The sequence below is a fragment of the Alosa pseudoharengus genome, unplaced genomic scaffold, assembly GCF_046254945.1.
Source record: "Alosa pseudoharengus isolate Yale_2024_CS ecotype anadromous, Long Island Sound unplaced genomic scaffold, YU_APseudo_1.1 YU_APseudo_1.1_scf_8, whole genome shotgun sequence".
In the NCBI taxonomy this organism is placed as follows: Eukaryota; Metazoa; Chordata; class Actinopteri; order Clupeiformes; family Clupeidae; genus Alosa; species Alosa pseudoharengus.
The window spans coordinates 15,037,536-15,054,959 of NW_027468870.1; the positions used below are offsets into that span (position 1 = coordinate 15,037,536).

Below are 17,424 nucleotides of genomic sequence, written 5' to 3' on the forward strand. Positions count from 1 at the left end.
AAATCTAGTGACCGCGCTGTCAACTAAAGCAGACATCCATAGACCGGACATAAGGCCATTCAATTTGCATACAGTTTCGATTGCAGATGCAATCTTTAAAGTTAATAGCAACCTCCTCACATTCTTATTTCTGATTTAAAATGCACAACAGTGCATTATAGTCTACAATTTAAATGGGCATTTTAAACAATATTCCTCTCGTTTTCTACCTCGCTAACTCCAAGGCGCATTCTTCCGGCTATTGCGCAAACGCCTCTTGTTCTGATATAACGACTATACAATATAATATAATACAACAATACAATATAACGACTTGAGTTATTTGCTGTTTACATTGGAATTGACGTCCACAGTGTATGGACCCATTTGTCTACAACGCAACGTAGCCTACAACATTTTTTTTTTAGAAATACAGGAACAGCTTACTATGCTGACGAATGACGACTGCACAACATGCGAAAATTTCCCCTACTCTCGGATGTGCATTAAAACGTATCTTTTCAGTAGTCATTTCCAACTTTTCACGCTGATCGGTGCTCAAAATGCAACACAACCGTGTTCAAAGCAGGGATCCTATAGCAATGTTTGGTTGGGGGAGGCATAGAAAAGTTGGAGAAACTGTGGCCTAAAACAATATTGGTGGTTGCAGGGTAGATTTGAAGTGAAATGGGTCGCGATGGTCTGTCATTTTTAAAAAGTGGGTCGCCAGAAAAAAAGTTTGGGAAACACTGCTTTAAACTACTTAACTTTTTAACCGTTTAGCCAATGTAACTGTTACTTGTCATCAACTATGACTCCTACCCACTGTAGCTAGTTAGCATGGTTAGCATAGTTTAGCATACTAGCATGTTAGCATGCTAACATGTTAGCATGCTAGTTAGCATTTTTAGCAAAACTGCTAAAAATGATTAGCTAAGTCACATGGTTAGCATAGTTAGCATGCTAGTTAGCATTTTTTACAAAACTGCTAAAAATGATTAGCTAAGTTAGCTAAGTAATATGGTTAGCATGCTAGTTAGCATTTTTTACAAAACTGCTAAAAATGATTAGCTAAGTTAGCTAAGTAACATGGTTAGCATAGTTAGCATGCTAGCATGTTAACATGCTAGTTAGCATTTTTTGCAAAACTGCTAAAAATGATTAGCTAAGTTAGCTAAGTCACATGGTTAGCATAGTTAGCATGCTAGTTAGCATTTTTAGTAAAACTACAAAAAATGATTAGCTAAGTTAGCTAAGTCACATGGTTAGCAAAGTTAGCATGTTAATTAGCATAGTTATCATAACTAATAAAAATGATTAGCTAGGTTAGCTAAGTCATATGGTTAGCATAGTTAACATTTTAACATTGTTAACATGCTAGTTAGCATAGTAACTTGGTTAACATTATTATCTTTATTAACATAGTTAGCATAACTACTAGCAAACATTAGAGCCATTCCAACTGTTAGTTATCGTCAACTATCTGCCTAAATAATTTAACCATTTCAATTATCAACCTATTTAACTGTTCAGTCATTCTAACTATATTAAACCTTATCTACCAAGCAAATAATTTAACCATATGAACGCATCATATTTTTGCATTTTCATGCACTGTATTTCCTTCAGGAAATGCTTTTCTAGTTATTCTTCTTCTAACGCAGCTAATGCAGCTTCAACCGTTTACGTAGAAACTTCATTCAAACTATGTTACGTAGGTCTTACTTAGGACATGTGAGCTTTGTATTTTTCAACTTTGTAACTTTTATACTTTTTAAACTATTAATTAAAAACTAATCAAAATTTCCCCATTGACTTAACATTATGATTATGACATCACAATACGGCCGTTAAGCAATTAGAATCCTATGGCAGGTGTTCGGGCCAGCTGCATCAACTGCCAGTCTCAGGCTTTAAGCATACAAACTGGTCCTATTAAGACTACACATCCTGTTCAACTGCTTCCTTTGCCAAAAACTGTTTCAAAATAAAAGTCCTCACTATAATACTTCACTGTTAAACAATTTAACCCTTTAAACTACTGAACTTTTTAACTGTTCAGCCATTGTAACTGTTACTTGTCATCAACTATGACTCCTACCCACTGTAGCTAGTTAGCATGGTTAGCATAGTTAGCATGTTAACATGCTAGTTAGCATTTTTTGCAAAACTGCTAAAAATGAATAGCTAAGTTAGCTAAGTCACATGGTTAGCATAGTTAGCATGCTAGCATGTTAGCATGCTAGTTAGCATTTTTTGTAAAACTGCTAAAAATGATTAGCTAAGTTAGCTATGTCACATGGTTAGCATAGTTAGCATGCTAGCATGTTAGCATGCTAGTTAGCATTTTTTGTAAAACTGCTAAAAATGATTAGCTAAGTTAGCTAAGTCACATGGTTAGCATAGTTAGCAAAACTGCTAAAAATTATTAGCTAGGTTAGCTAAGTCACATGGTTAACATAGTTAGAATGTTAGCATTGCTAACATGCTAGTTAGCATAACTACTAAAAATGAAAACATTAGCTAAGTTAACTAAGTTAAGTATTATCCACCTATTTAACCGTTCAATCATTCCAACTATATTAAACCTTATCTACCAAGCAAATCATTTAACCATATAAACTATCCACCTATTTAACTGTTCAGTCACTCCAACTATATTAAACCTCATCTACCTAGCAACCAATATAGTTTGTTTTTACTCTGTATGATATTGTACATCATATTTTTTGCATTTTCATGCACTGTATTTCCTTCAGGAAATGCTTTTCTAGTTATTTCTGATCTATATAAATGACCTAGCCATAACTTGTGAACAGCTTCTTCCTGTATTATTTGCTGATGATACTAATCTTATAGCAACTCATAATAATTTCAAGTATCTGATTTACTTTTTAATGATGACAGTTTCAATGATATAATTATCTGTTTTTATGACCGCAGCAAAGCAATTTTTTTTTTGTTCTTTTTCGCATGGCCAATTTTCTGTCAAGGATTCCTGTGACACTGAAAGACCAGGGTACACGAAACTTCATGTAGCCCCACATGGATACCATGGAACCATTGTTTTTCGTTTTGATCTGTAGCCCCCCCCCCCCGCTGGACTGGACAGACACAGTTTTCTGTGAATATCTCGAGAACCGTAGGGTTTAGGAGGACCACCTTTTTTTTGTATGTTGATCTTAAGGGGCCATGTCAACCCATTCCATAACCACTCATTTCATGTATAGCGCCACCTAGTGAAAAACAAAAAAGTAAAAATGAGGTGTTGTAATCGCAGGTCTCTGTGACCTAACATGGTCAAAACTGCACGAAATTGGAAGTGTAGGATCATTATGACACCCTCTGAATGCATGCCAAGTTTCGTGGAATTCCGTTCATGGTGGGCCATACGATAAATTAATTTATGTGTTTATTTAGTGACCGTACACCAACAGAGTTTTCTGTGAATATCTTGAGAACCGTAGGGCCTAGGATGACCATATTCACAAACTGAATACTTACCAGATTTGTTTGTTCATTCACAAGTTCATTTACAGTACCCAAGATCTTCCCACCTCCCTTCAATCTTTCTTTACCCGGTTATTAGACATACATTCTCATCGCACTAGACACAGCCACAATAATAATGTATTTGTACCCTTCACTCGCTCATCTCATCATCAATTTAATATGCCATACAGAGGCCCCATAGTATGGAATGGATTACCTCCCCCATTAAGAGCCATAGCTTCCCACTCTTTCTTTAAAAAACATCTTCACTTAATTCCTGCCTGCTTCAATTCTTGTCATTATACTATCTAACATTTCTAATGCATCTTTCAAATCCATAGATCTGCCACATCTTCTTCCATCCATTTTGGATGATTTTTGTATTTTGTCTCCTGATTTTTCTTTTTCCTTATTGTCATTGATTATATTTGTACCTTATCTCCTCTCATGGTTTATTTGTCAGCCGTACATGATGAAGTGTGATTATTGAAAGGGGTGGAGCTCTGTACAAGCCCATTGGGCTTCATTCCCTCCTTGCACCATTTAATGTAAATGTGTGCTAAATAAATAAACTAAACTACCATTTTATATGGTAGCCAAGTATACCTATTGGCTAACCAATTAGGCAGTCATTATGGGGTGCTCCACCCCTTAATCTTAAAGCGCCTACAGTGTCACATCCTGTGTAGGTGTGCAAACCAATAAGAGCCCTACAAGTGTCCATGCCAACAGTGGCTGCAACCTTCCTGATAGCTACCAGCCTTGTACGGGTCCTTGTGCCACACTTCAGGAATAATGGGGCCTCAATCTTGTCACAGAATGCTGAAGACATGATAAAGACATCGGTGTCTTCTGAACAGATAACTATAGATCGGTATCCCTCTCTTGCGGCATGGAGAAGTAGTCGTCCATCTACTTCTTCTTGTTGACATTGAAGGGTTGACCTCCTCACTATGCGCTTTCAGATATAACCTCCGGAGTATATGTGGAGGTTTGTCAAATGGAGGTCCTACCCTTCGGATGATTCAGATATGATGCTAACCTGCGGACCCTATACTGACCGTATACGGACCTATGTGTGAATGACACACACGCACATTACAGAATCTCCGTGTGGTTGTCGAGTGAGGGGTGGGGGCTTGTAGAGTTCACAAGATGCGAGATATGACGCAGAATATATGTGGCCGCTGTCACAGCTGCTGTTTGTTTACAAAGTGTATGCATTATGTAGGCTAAAGAAGAAAAATCTATTGTGCGTAGGCTAATACTTGTAGTCGTCACGTAAGTGCGCACTTGAAATTAACCTACAGTATTTGCATGTGTGCTTTGAATAAACACATTTATCTGTTTTCAACGTTATGCAGCAGAATTACTTGGCTATGGAACCCCAAATCTGGTTTGCGTTGGAGAGAGAAAGCATGCACAAACTTTATGGTACCAGCCAATTCAGTAGTTTTTAAGCAATAAACAAAATACTAACATAACAGTGAAGTGGTTCGTTCATTTTTCATGGTTTATTTTTTCCAAAAGCATCCTTTCCCCATGTGTCTATTGCATTTACGTAAGGAGCTTGGAAGTTGGGTTTTCTTCGTTTTCATTTTCTCTAGGCATATTTATGCTAAACAGATATCAGCGAGCTCTGCAGTGAGGTCATGAGAAGGCTATCAATGAACAGAAAACCGTGTTGGAGTTTTATTAAAACTCCTGTTATATTCTTCAACGACGTCGCTGTAGTCTACTGCCTTTTCAGTGCCTTCTGCTTATGATGATTCAGTCTTTTGAATTCGTTTGGCCTAGCCATGCAGTTGTTGGCTACAATGTGTCTCTTGCCGTTCCCTTTATGTGTTCTATCAAAATGTTGTATGCCCTCATGGACAGTAGCTCCGTGATGTCGGAGATTTTCTAGACAGCACTATGCCACTCCATCATAACACTGGCATTTAAGTCAGATCTAACCAGATGGACGCACGAAAGAAACGTCACCGACACACCCTCTCACTAGGTGTGAATTTTAACCGCATGTTCTACGCTTCGTTCAGACACATTAAATTTACATAATGTCCGGAGGAAATACTAGGGGGGGAATAGTAGAACAACCGGCTAAATTCGGACTTCCATATGACCGGTTATGTCGTTCAGATATACGGCCCCACCAACATCCGCAGAACCTCCGGTCTTACACAAATGTCTGAAAGCGCTTACTGTCTTGATATGTGATTCTGTAACTTTTGTTAATCACAGTTGCATATAGAATCTTCTCCTGTAGCTTTTCTCTGTATTCTGACTTCCTCCAGTCATTCACTATGAAGCTAATGAGACTAGTTTTCTTATTGACTTTGGTCAGGAAGCTCCGTCACTGCCTCACCATCTGTGTGCTTGTGATATCCTGAAACTCATGACCAGTCTCTTCACCCCGTAGAGATCTTTCACTATTCTTGATTGAGTTCTGTTTGTATGTGTCGAACACAACATCTATTCTTCTACTCTGACTGCCTTTCCTCAAAGCCATACCCAGGATTGTTGTGGCAACATCTCTGAAAGTAACTTCATCACTTTTCACTCATTGGCAAACAGATCCAGAGAATCAGGCAATCCACAACTGGACTAGTTTTAATGTCAGCACCAGGGACAAAACTCACAAGATATTGTTGGGTTATAGTGTTTCCTGTCAAGGACTCCATTGATGGACCCCTCTGCGACAACTCCAGCCTCTATGCATATGTCCTTAAGACCAGCATCCCTAAACTGCTTTCCTATGAAGGCTAAGGCATTACTTAAGGTATGGAATGTCCCCATCCTGAGAAGAATGTTGGAGAAACATTCTCTGTGCTTCCAGGTTCTCTCAGCAGCTTTTGCATAGAGCGCTTGATCCATGACTACAACTATTGTCTCTAGGTGCAGGTCCTTCCTGATTAGCTCTGATTGTTTCAGGATTTCAAACACTGTGTTCAACTCTGTGGCTGGTGAGTTGATGGTTGGCAGATACCCAACAATATCTTGTGAGATTGGTCCCTGGTGCGGAAATTGTTAGAAAATGTGTGTTATTTCTGAAGTCACAGAGGTCAGTCATGTGACCTCTGTGTTTGTCAGACAGGGCACGGCATTCTATGGGGTTCACTATTCCTGACTACCGTTTCTACAAAGCCTCGAGCACAGGCCCAGGCAATCCCCAGCCTATTCCCAGACTCTCACTCCGAGAGCAGGCAGGAGCGACGGAGACAAAACTGCTGGAACGTGCGAAGCAGCGGAGCGGCGTAGCGTGGCATGGCATGGCAGCAGCAACCTCAACCAAAATCCCGAAAGCGAGTGAGCAAACGGGCGAGCTCCCGGATGACGTCAGCCGGCACCTTCCCTGCTGGACTGTCTGAAAAACACAAAACATACACAGGACAGACCAAAGCAAACAAACACGAATAAAACATACAGGGACGGAACACCCCTACCACCAAAAATCAACGTCTACCGTTGATCAATTAATGAGTTGGACAAGGGACAAAATGTATCAGGCAATAGGATACACAGGCACATTACCATGAGAATAGGCGGTCACAGGAGCTACACACAGACACAGGACAGTCAGGATTCTTCATGGTTTACCTGGAGATATATGTTAACATACTGCGACATTCACGAGTTTTACAGCTCATGCAGTGGCAACAAGTCAGAGAGGGGTCAGTTCTCTGTGAATGACGGATCAGCTTCAGCACGTCAGAAACTTCAGCACCAGACGTAGACAGCGACCGAGGTTCAAAGTTAGCTTAAATAAAATAAAGATAAGGTAAAAGTTACCCCTTTCATAGGTAGCTGCGGGATAACAGCGACTTTAACAAAACCAGAAGCCAGAGCACTCCTGAGGTGCACAGTGTGTAACGGGACTTTTAAGAGTCCAAGCTCAATTCCTCTTACAAACACAGAGCTACAATAGGTCTCCTTAGAGAACGGCAAAGCAGAAGAAAGAATAAAAGACTGGGCTGCACCAGTATCTCTCAGCACCTTGATAGGAACACTGTCCCTCTCACGCCCTGAGAGAGACACCATTCCTTCCAAAACGAACGGATCAAAGACTGAATCCAATTCCCTGTGTGGATTAACTGAACTTAAAGTGTGCACAAGGCCAACACTTTTCGAATTTCTCCGCTTAGGAGACAAATTTTTCTTTGCCAGAGTCGGACACACAGCAATGAGGTGACCCACCTCATGACAGTAGTAACACTCACGAGTCTCACCTTCAGAAGGTGACTTAGGCCTTCGGAACTCTGAATCTCTCCAGCTCTGCCTCGGACTGGAAGGCTGAGCTGAACAACAACGAGGAGGAGGAGGAGAAGAAAAGAGAAATGAACTTCTGTGCGTCAACACAAATTCGTCAGTACAGACAGCAGTCTGTGACAGCGTTGTTACCTTTTGGTCGTTTAAATAAGTAGCTACCGTCTCTGGAAAACAGTTTTTAAATTCTTCCAGCAGAAGGAGTTCTCGGATTTGTTCTTTAGTGTGGGCACGTTGAGAAGTGCACCACCGATCAAAAGCGCTCTCTTTCTCCCTCGCAAACTCAACAAATGTGAGCTGCTCAGTTTTTCGAAGGCCACGAAATTTTTGCCTGTATGCCTCAGGAACTAACTCATATGCGTTTAGAATTGCTGTTTTTACTAAACTGTAGTCTGAGCTCTGCTGTACAGTGGGCGCAGAATAGACCTCCTGTGCTTTTCCGGTGAGCACACACTGTAACAGCAGCCAACCTCAACAGGCCACTTTAGTGTTTCGAAATGACTGAAATACTTATCCACCTTGCGGTCACTAAACGGAGGAACCATGTGAATATGTCGACTGACATCGAAAGGTTGGTTCGGCGGAATTGAAGGCACAGACGGAGCCAAAGGAACAAACGGGACAGCATTATCGGAAGCGTCCAACGGAACAGACAGCGGAGCAACTTCATCGGAATCTCCCAACGGGGCAGACGGCACAGGCACAGTAACATTGACACTAGAGCAAACGGGAGAAGTAGGCAAAGAAACATCAGATTGAAAACCTGGAGGAACTGTAGCGATGGTAAGTTTCTTTATAGCCAATTCCATCTCAAGTTTTCTCAACGTGAAATCGTGCTCTTCGCGTTGAAATTGTCTTGTTCATTCTCTCGCTCCTCGTATTCTAATAGTTTGAAATCAAGCTCCAGTTTCTTCAGCTCGATCTCCTTGTCAATTTCCCTTTCTCTGACAATAAGCCTATCTCATCTAAAAATGGCGTCTCTTCCGTTTTGCTACGTTAAGACGTATCGCTACTTCCGGTCATGCGGAAAACCGTTCACGGTGAATGGCAATTGCACAGATGATTTGTACAAGGCGGTATTATGTACCTCTGTGTACCAACAGCAGATAAAAACAACCATATTTGAGCTTTCATAATTTTCCCCGCAATGTGGACCGTCGAAGAAAATGGATTCAAGCCATCAGGAGAGAGGAAGGCTCACTGTTTAATGTCTCTAATAGCACAGTCGTTTCTAGTATGCATTTCCATAGCAGTGACCTGTACAAAACACCTAGTGGTTTTAACAAACCAGAGTTAAACAAGACGCTGTACCTTTTGTTTTTTCATGGGTCTCTGACACAACCCAAGCCAGGAAGTCTGTTTTTGAGAGGACAACTAAGAGATTGGGGTTTGATGTTCATGAAGTCCAACAACCTTGTGGAAACGAAGACGTTGATGTTGCTAGCTAGCTAAGCTAGCTAGCTTAGCTACGGACCACGACTACGACGCACGACCATCCCCTGGTAAGATTTGATCTGAGTAGATGAACTGGCAAGGAGATAAATAGCCAGGTGTACATTTGCATATACATTATGTTTATTTGGAGGATTTTACTGGCTCTGTGCACTAGATAATGAGTACTTAAATTGTACCAAAAACGTAAGAAATAACATTAAAATGTGCAAGTGTTAAGCTTCTTAAAACCATGGGTGACTGATTAGCACTGATGTGTGCCAGTCTGCTCGGTTTCAAGTTGATATTTAAACACAAATTTAGCTTCCACCTTTTTCCTAAATACACCAGCCTACGGCATGATATGAAAGACTAACTTCGTGTTTGTGTTATGGTGGGTGAACGGCACACTTTTCTCGCTCGTTGTAATCGCTTTTAAATAGCACCTAAAGATGAATGCTTCAGTTGTGCCAAAATGTATGAAATACAATTTATGCAAGTGTTTTACGCTTCTTAAACCCGTGGGCAGCTCCATGAAGCACTGCTGTGTGCCAGTCTGCTCGGTTTCAAGTAGATATTTAAACGCAATTTTAGCTTCCACCTTTTTCCTAAATACACCAGCCTGCGGCATGACATGAAAGACGAACTTCGTGTTTGTGTTATGGTGGGTGAACGGCACACGTTTCTAGCTCGTTGTAATCGCTTTTAAAAAACACCAAAAGATGAATGCTTCAGTTGCTGTAAGTGTTTTACGCTTCTTAAACCCGTGGGCAGCTCCACGGAGCACTGCTGTGTGCCAGTCTGCTCTGTTTCAAGTAGATATTTACGTGATTTTAGCTTCCACCCGCCTACGTGCACTACGTGGAGTTTGTCTCTACCTAGTGCTGCACAGAGCCAATAGCCCTAGGTAACAAAGCAAAGATATAGATAGTAATCTTAGCTAGGTTTAGACAGCAAATTGTGTTAGTGGGTCTGTTTTTAAACTAAACGAGAGATTATTTCATACATTTATATTTCATACACCTTTTACTGAAACACAGATTATTGTGATGTTATTTTGTGTCACAGCACTCATAACTTACTACAGTATGTCATAATTGCACACTACAGTAATTGTAGTGTACCGTAATTAATTAATAAGCATTGTTGTTTACAGTTTAGCAGAATGTCAGCATCAGGAAAATAAGCTATTCTTGATATAGACTGAGTTTAAAGAGGTGCTGTGATCTGTTTCATTATTTCTCTATTTTTTCTCTACTTTGCATCAGGTAGGTGCATTGGATGCAGCTCACACGAGGATAGTGGAACTGGAGGTGCTGGTGTTGTCACGTGAGTATTTTCACTTCAATGCTCTTCTATATGCATACGCACGCACCCATACACTCCCACATGCTAAGTTGTTAGTAATAATCACTGAATCCGAAATCAAGAAAATACATCGAGAAATATGTCACACCCACATGATCAACAGAATAATTGTAAAACAGACAAATTGAAAATTGAACAAAGCATGCACGCATGCACACACACACACATACTATTGAAGAAATATGTCCATAAATGTGGAATGATAAAAAATATCTAATTTGTCTTTCAGAACTTCAATGAAGGACTCGTCTAACCAAATCCTGTCCTCTACACGGAAATGTCTGACTTGGTCTGACTTGGTGTCAGTGACTGTCACACCAGGGAAGGCCAGTGACTGCAAGCTGACCTTGCACCTGGGTGAAATTCTGGTGACTCATTTTTAGTTGAGGTTTCGCCCCAACGAACTTGATGTAAGGTGTCTCGTGATGCTGGTGATGTCTGGCCATTTCACCTCCATTAGTACAAAGTGGGGAACCTGCAAAGGATCAACCACCTGACAATCTAGGCTTGCACCCAGATGTATCATAACGATGCTGCAGTGGGAGACCTTGACCTACCAGAGATCCACGTAGTGGTGGAGCACTTCTGGCTCCAGCCCCTGCCGCATATCTGCGGTTTGCCACGATCCCTTGAGGATCCTCCCTGCTAACCACTGCTGGGTCTCATCTCTCCTGGCAGCAAGGACCTCATGGCTTGCTGTGAGCCTGCTCTCCACAGGTGGCACCGGGTGTACACACACACACACACACACACACACACACACATATATATATATATATATATATTTGGTTTATAGTTTGTTCATTGTGTTCATTTTGGGTGTTCATGTATTGTTCCATGTTGTGTATTTCTATGATGTCCACAAGTTTTTCAATAAAATATGTTTCTTGTTTACTTGTTACTTTGACACTAACCTTTTATAGGGCATATATAATGTGGATTTCACTCTGCAGCGTCCCAATGTTTTTGTTTTTTTAATGACCAACTGTTTAGGTTACGTTTACCTGAGTGCGTGGCATGTGCAACAATCTACCAACACACAAAACAGCATATCCCCGTCTTGCTGGCCGAAGTACAGTAGTGTTAGTAATAGCACGGTGAGTGGAACATATTAGCAAAAGTTTCTGAACCTTAACTCGTGGAACAACAACTAAAACTTTTGGGAAACAAATAAGAGCTTTGTCTTCCATAGTGTTGCAACAATTTGCTACTTATGTGTGTTTGTTTCTATGGGGAAATGTTTTGGATATCATACAAATTATGGTCATATGAAGGACACATACACACAAGGCATTTAATCAATGATATGCCAAGCTGGTATATCATTGATTAAATGTATATCTGTCCTTCATATGACCATCATTTCTATGATATCCAAAACATTTCCCCATAAAACACACCTAACTTTCACAAGTTAGGCTCCTTACTGTAGTCTACACAGGAAGGTGCATTTGTTATTAACATTGCAAGATGCTCAAACATCGCCCAGGTGTCAGACATCGACACTGTTGCAAGTAAGAGGTCATCCTTCAATTAACTAGGCTTCAGTGACGTTTAGCACGAAAAACAGGGTAGGTAGCGTTTGTTTGTCAATTATTGATGCATACTCTAGACAACGTTTTTGTTCACAAACCATAGCCATGTGTTAAATCTTTTAAATATTATTTGGCCAACGCACCCTCTTCAAAAAGACTTGCAAACAATAGCTATTTCGGCGTACTTGTTCCTTTTGCCCCTGACGATTCAATGTTCACTACACCTCGTTTGTGCGGCTCCTCGTTTTTTCTAAGAGATTGGTAGCACAGTGATCTCACAATGACACTACCATCTAGGCCTACTACGTTGGAGACTATACAAAAACATGCACGTAATAATTTCAAAATAAAATACTGGATCATTTCTTTACACAGCTTTATTGACGTGCATTTACAAGCTTGGATCTGACGTTAGCCACCTAGCTAGCTGACATCAACATTACCTTCACAAAACATAAACTGTTCATGGAACAATCTATATCTACAATCCAATTCTGATGGTTTAGTAGAAGTAGGCTACAGGATAATTTTGTTACACTGCTTTATTGAAGTGCATTTACAAGCTGTTGTGTCTTATCTAGTATTACCCATCTAGTTATCTGGTATTAGCCATCTAGCTAGCTGACTGACTTTACCTTCATATGTATAAACTGTTCATGGAACAATTTATATCCCCGATCCAGTTTGGATCGCTGAGTTTTCGTGTGATGTTCCACAATATCTGCCACCTGTGACAGATTAATATTTGGCAGATGCCGCAAATTCCTTGTAAACTTGTAGATAGCTCTGATAACGTTAGTTTCTCCATAGAGAGGGAAAGTAATCTCATCGCCATCTAGTGGTTGCGTTCCTAGAGTTTAGCGGAGGGGATGGGATTTTTTTTTAGAAAAAATATATCTCGGTGCACATTGGGATCTTAATTTAATGCCTTCCATATATTAGGCACTGGGGTCACCTCTATTGCTTCAAGTGGTTATACCCTATTTTTAGGATCAGTTGAATTGTTTTGAGTTTTTGTCGTAACATGGTGATAACAAACTACAGTTGCATGTGACGTCACAGGTTTGGGCGCTTAATCTCTAACTGATCAATACGGCAATTTGCTTAACTGGCTTACATATTTTTGTAATAACGGAAGGTGATGTAAACCGCGTGGTGATAACCTTTATGTCTGGATAACTGGTTTTGTGCTTCTACTCACATGAAGAGCTGGCAGTAAGTGTTATGTGGCAATGCTAACCAGGCTAATAAACAAACCATGCTACCGTGAGTAACGTCGAAGGGTAAAGTCACGTGGCTTTTTTGTAGTTCGTTTATGAAACAAAAGGAGCAATTTTGATTTTTTTAAATAAGGCAAAATAGGGTCTGACATTTTCACAGTTAGAAGATTATTACTGTATAGACACTGAAAAATATTTTTGGTGGATAAGATTGCTGATTTGGCTTCACAGTATTTTTTTAAAAATAGGTCTATGGGACTTAACATTGGAGCTGCTCTTCGATAGGAACGCAACCACTTGGGGCGCTGGTTTTCACTTTCCCTCCCTATAAGACATCGTTAACCGGAAGTGAGTTTACGGCTTATCGATATTCAAAATGGCGGCGTGAAATAGGCGAATTCTGTTTTCACGTTCAGCCCGTAATTTTGCTGCCTCTAACTGAATTTTCCGTTCTTGGAATGAGTATTCCCGAAGTTTGAGTTCATTGCTTGCAGCTGATGACTCTGAAGCTATCGGAGAAACAGGGCCTTCAGCTTTTGCTGAGAGAATCTGCTTCTCCACTAGGCCTGACTCAACAGCTTTAAATAAAGACTCCTTAAGCTTTTTATCATCACTGGAAATCGAGTAATGAGCCGCAACCTCAACTAATTGTTCTTTAGTGCATTGTGCCAAAAGAACATCTGACGGACTCTCAATAAATTGTTCTACCACAGACATTTTGATTTATTTCCACTAATGACATCGAAAAGGTCTGTGATAAGACAGAATATCCAGTATGAAAGCGCTAATATCCAGTATGAAAGAACTATTAGGCTACTAATTTCGTTTCCTCCCTCCACACCCAAATAACAGGCCTTTATTACTCAAAAATATCCAGTATGAAAAAACATCCAGGTTTACTCATTTAGTTTCCTCCCTCCACACCCAAAGAACAGGCCTATTGCTCAAAAAACAATTAACCAGGAAGAGGGGAAAAAATCGAAGCTACGAAATCTAAGCTTTTGCTACACAAAGCCACGGCAAAAACACGTCTTTTGTCCAACCCGAACAACGATTTGGACACAGAAAAAATGCACACAGCGAAAAAAATTGCACGAGTCAAAAAACAGCCTTGCAACTAGACTAACAAAAGTGCCATCTCCAAAAAAAGTTTAACCAAAAAAAATCTCAGAAAACAATAATTCAAAAATACAACGCTGTAACCTACCCCGGCTTGGGCACGAAACTCTGGTCCCTACTTACCTACCCCAAAACTAACTTAAACCTACCGTAGCTTCAAAAGCGTACCAATTGAAGGTCCACAAGGAACCTCCCCCCGGAGTTGCTTTCATAACCCACAACCCAAACAAACAAATAATCAAACGTCTAACTCACCAGAGTTCCACGATCAGAGCGTTTCTAAAAGACAAAAAAGGCTTTTAACGCAGAAAACGATTAATCAAAAAACGAGTTCAAAAAAACGGATGAGCCCCCAATTTGTCACGTCCCACGGTCTAGGGGTTTTGTGGGACATGAGCAAATGATAGGAGATGGCAAAAACTACTGCGGAGGATCAATGCAAAAATATTTATTTACAAAAATATAAGAAAAAGTATTATAGAACAAAAACTAAGGCTGCAACAAAAGTCCAGAACAAAAGGCCTCGAGCACAGGCCCAGGCAATCCCCAGCCTATTCCCAGACTCTCACTCCGAGAGCAGGCAGGAGCGACGGAGACAAAACTGCTGGAACGCGTGGCTTGCGCGAAGCAGCAGCAACCTCAACCAAAATCCCGAAAGCGAGTGAGCAAACAAGCGAGCACCCGGATGACGTCAGTCTGCACCTTTTATAGGCCGGCCCAGCAATTAAGCCCCCTGCTGGACTGTCTGAAACACAAAACATACACAGGACAGACCAAAGCAAACAAACACTAATAAAACATACAGGGACGTAACACCCTAGATCAGCGGTCCCCAACCGCCGGGCCGCGGAACGGTACCGGGCCGCGGGACATTCCTAACCGGGCCGAAGCCTACGACATGAGTTTAAAAAAAAATGCATGCAAACTAAACTAAATTTAATTCGCAATAATGTCACGTTTTTACATGGCATAGGCCTATATGCAGTTGTTTGATTGCACGCATGTTTGCATTTTGCAAGGTCTATTTACGTCTGTCTGTCCCGCCTTCAACACTTTTACATATTGCTTTCAGCGCTGCGCAGCCTCAGGTCAGCTCACTTCACTTGATCAGTTCTTGGCGAACGGTATGTCACACGAAGTTAGCTAAACTGCTAGAATGAGCAACAAAAAACAAGCATCTTTAGCAGGTTACTGGCCAGAGTGTTTGAGTTGAGAGAGCCGCTGCAGAGATTTTTTTACAGAAAAAAAGCTGCACATTTTAGTGATGAGGACTGGGTGTCAAAACTCGCTTGCCTGTGTGACATATTCGGATTGCTTAATGACCTCCACCTGTCACTCCAGGGGAGAATGACGACTGTCTTTAAACTGGCAGATAAAGTCGCTGCATTTAAAGCCAAGCTTGATTTGTGGGGACGACGAGTGGAGCGGGGTGTATTTGATATGTTCCAAACAGTAGTGGGGGTTTTGGGAGAGACTGAGGCAGGGCCCTTTCTCTCGCAGCTGGTGCGCGATCACCTTGTTGCGCTTTCAAATGAGTTTGAGCGTTACTTCCCATCCTCCAAAGATCCACGGCAAACCAATGAGTGGGTCCGCAACCCATTTGTCAATATTCCAAATAGTCCTAACTTGTCAGCGCAGGAGGAAGAGCAGTTGATCGAAATTGCAAATGACGGTGGTCTTAAGCGTGTCTATAAGGAAACCTCTCTGGCGGGTTTTTGGATCAAAAATATATCCTGAAATAGCCGTAAAAGCGCTGAAAACGTTGCTACCATTTCCCACCACCTATATGCGAGGCCGGGTTTTCGGCAATGACTGCAACTAAGACCAAATTGCGAAATCGACTGGACATTTCAAACACACTGAGGGTGTCACTGTCTTCGATCATTGCATAAGCAGGGCTCCCACTGATTATATTCGTAATGCACATTTAGTTCCCATGTTTTGTTCCCATATTTTGTTAAGCATGTTCACACGTATAGATGTAGCTTCAAGTTGTTCAATATTCATAGTTCATATTGTTCAATTTTCACTTCTTCAAGTTCACGTTTTTCACATGTTTAAGAGTTCGTTACCTTCACTTCACTGTTCATACATAACTGGAGCTAGTTCTTTTCAAGTAATGCATGCACAACACATATGGAACCCCCCCCCCCGCCGGTCCGTGGAAAAAAAATAGGAATCAAACCGGTCCATGGTACATAAAAGGTTGGGGACCCCTGCCCTAGATGTTTGTGATCTTCCCCATATCTTGATATGACTGTTTAGAGATAAAGAGAAATATTACAGTTTTGCTGTTCTGCATAGCTGCATCCCCTGCACCAGTGGCTATCTTCCCCAGATTGCCAGGTTGGCACTAATCAGAGTCTGATGACCAACTCCATCTCCCTTCAACCTGGGAGGATCATGTAAATTATTGTGCATCGTTGTACATAAAACTCTGTTCCTGTCCCAACCCCTCCCTCTAGTAATTTCATGAGGCAGAGATTATTCAATTTAATTGTATACTATTGATACATTATGCATGGTAAATAATTCCTATTTTTTGTACCCTGTGCAATGTTGTGAGCAATCATTTTGTGGTGGGGCACAACAGAAAAGTCAAAAGAAATTGACACTTTGCTACCACCAAACAGAGAAATGACTGATGGGTGTCTCCACAGAGGTTATTGGTCTCTCCCCTATGAGTATTAAGGCCACACATGAATAAAAAAAAAATGTTTTTGCCATGACGATTAAACTCCACATAACAAATTTAAAGTCAAAATGTTAACATTAAACTCGAAATTTCGAGAATAAAGTTGACATATCACGTCGACTTACAGTAAATCTCGACAATTCATCTTGACATGCCCATCAAAACTAGTTTGGAAAGAGGGCGACCGCTCCAAACTAGCTGCCACTTACTCAGACTCAATCAGTTGGCCAACAACTTAACAAAAGGCCAATTGTGCAACCTAGATGATTTGGTGAAATTGTACTAGTTTTGAATGTCAAGAATAAAAATGAAATCTTCACAA

General features: G+C 40.8%; 1 long non-coding RNA gene across 1 annotated transcript; it reads left to right on the forward strand.

Moving 5' to 3' along the window:
• Window positions 1-9,165: 9,165 nt before the first annotated feature.
• On the forward strand, window positions 9,166-10,785 carry LOC143112419 (uncharacterized). Its single transcript, XR_012984740.1, has 3 exons — window positions 9,166-9,236; window positions 10,434-10,494; window positions 10,763-10,785. It is a non-coding gene; the product is annotated as an uncharacterized LOC143112419 (long non-coding RNA).
• Window positions 10,786-17,424: the final 6,639 nt, after the last annotated feature.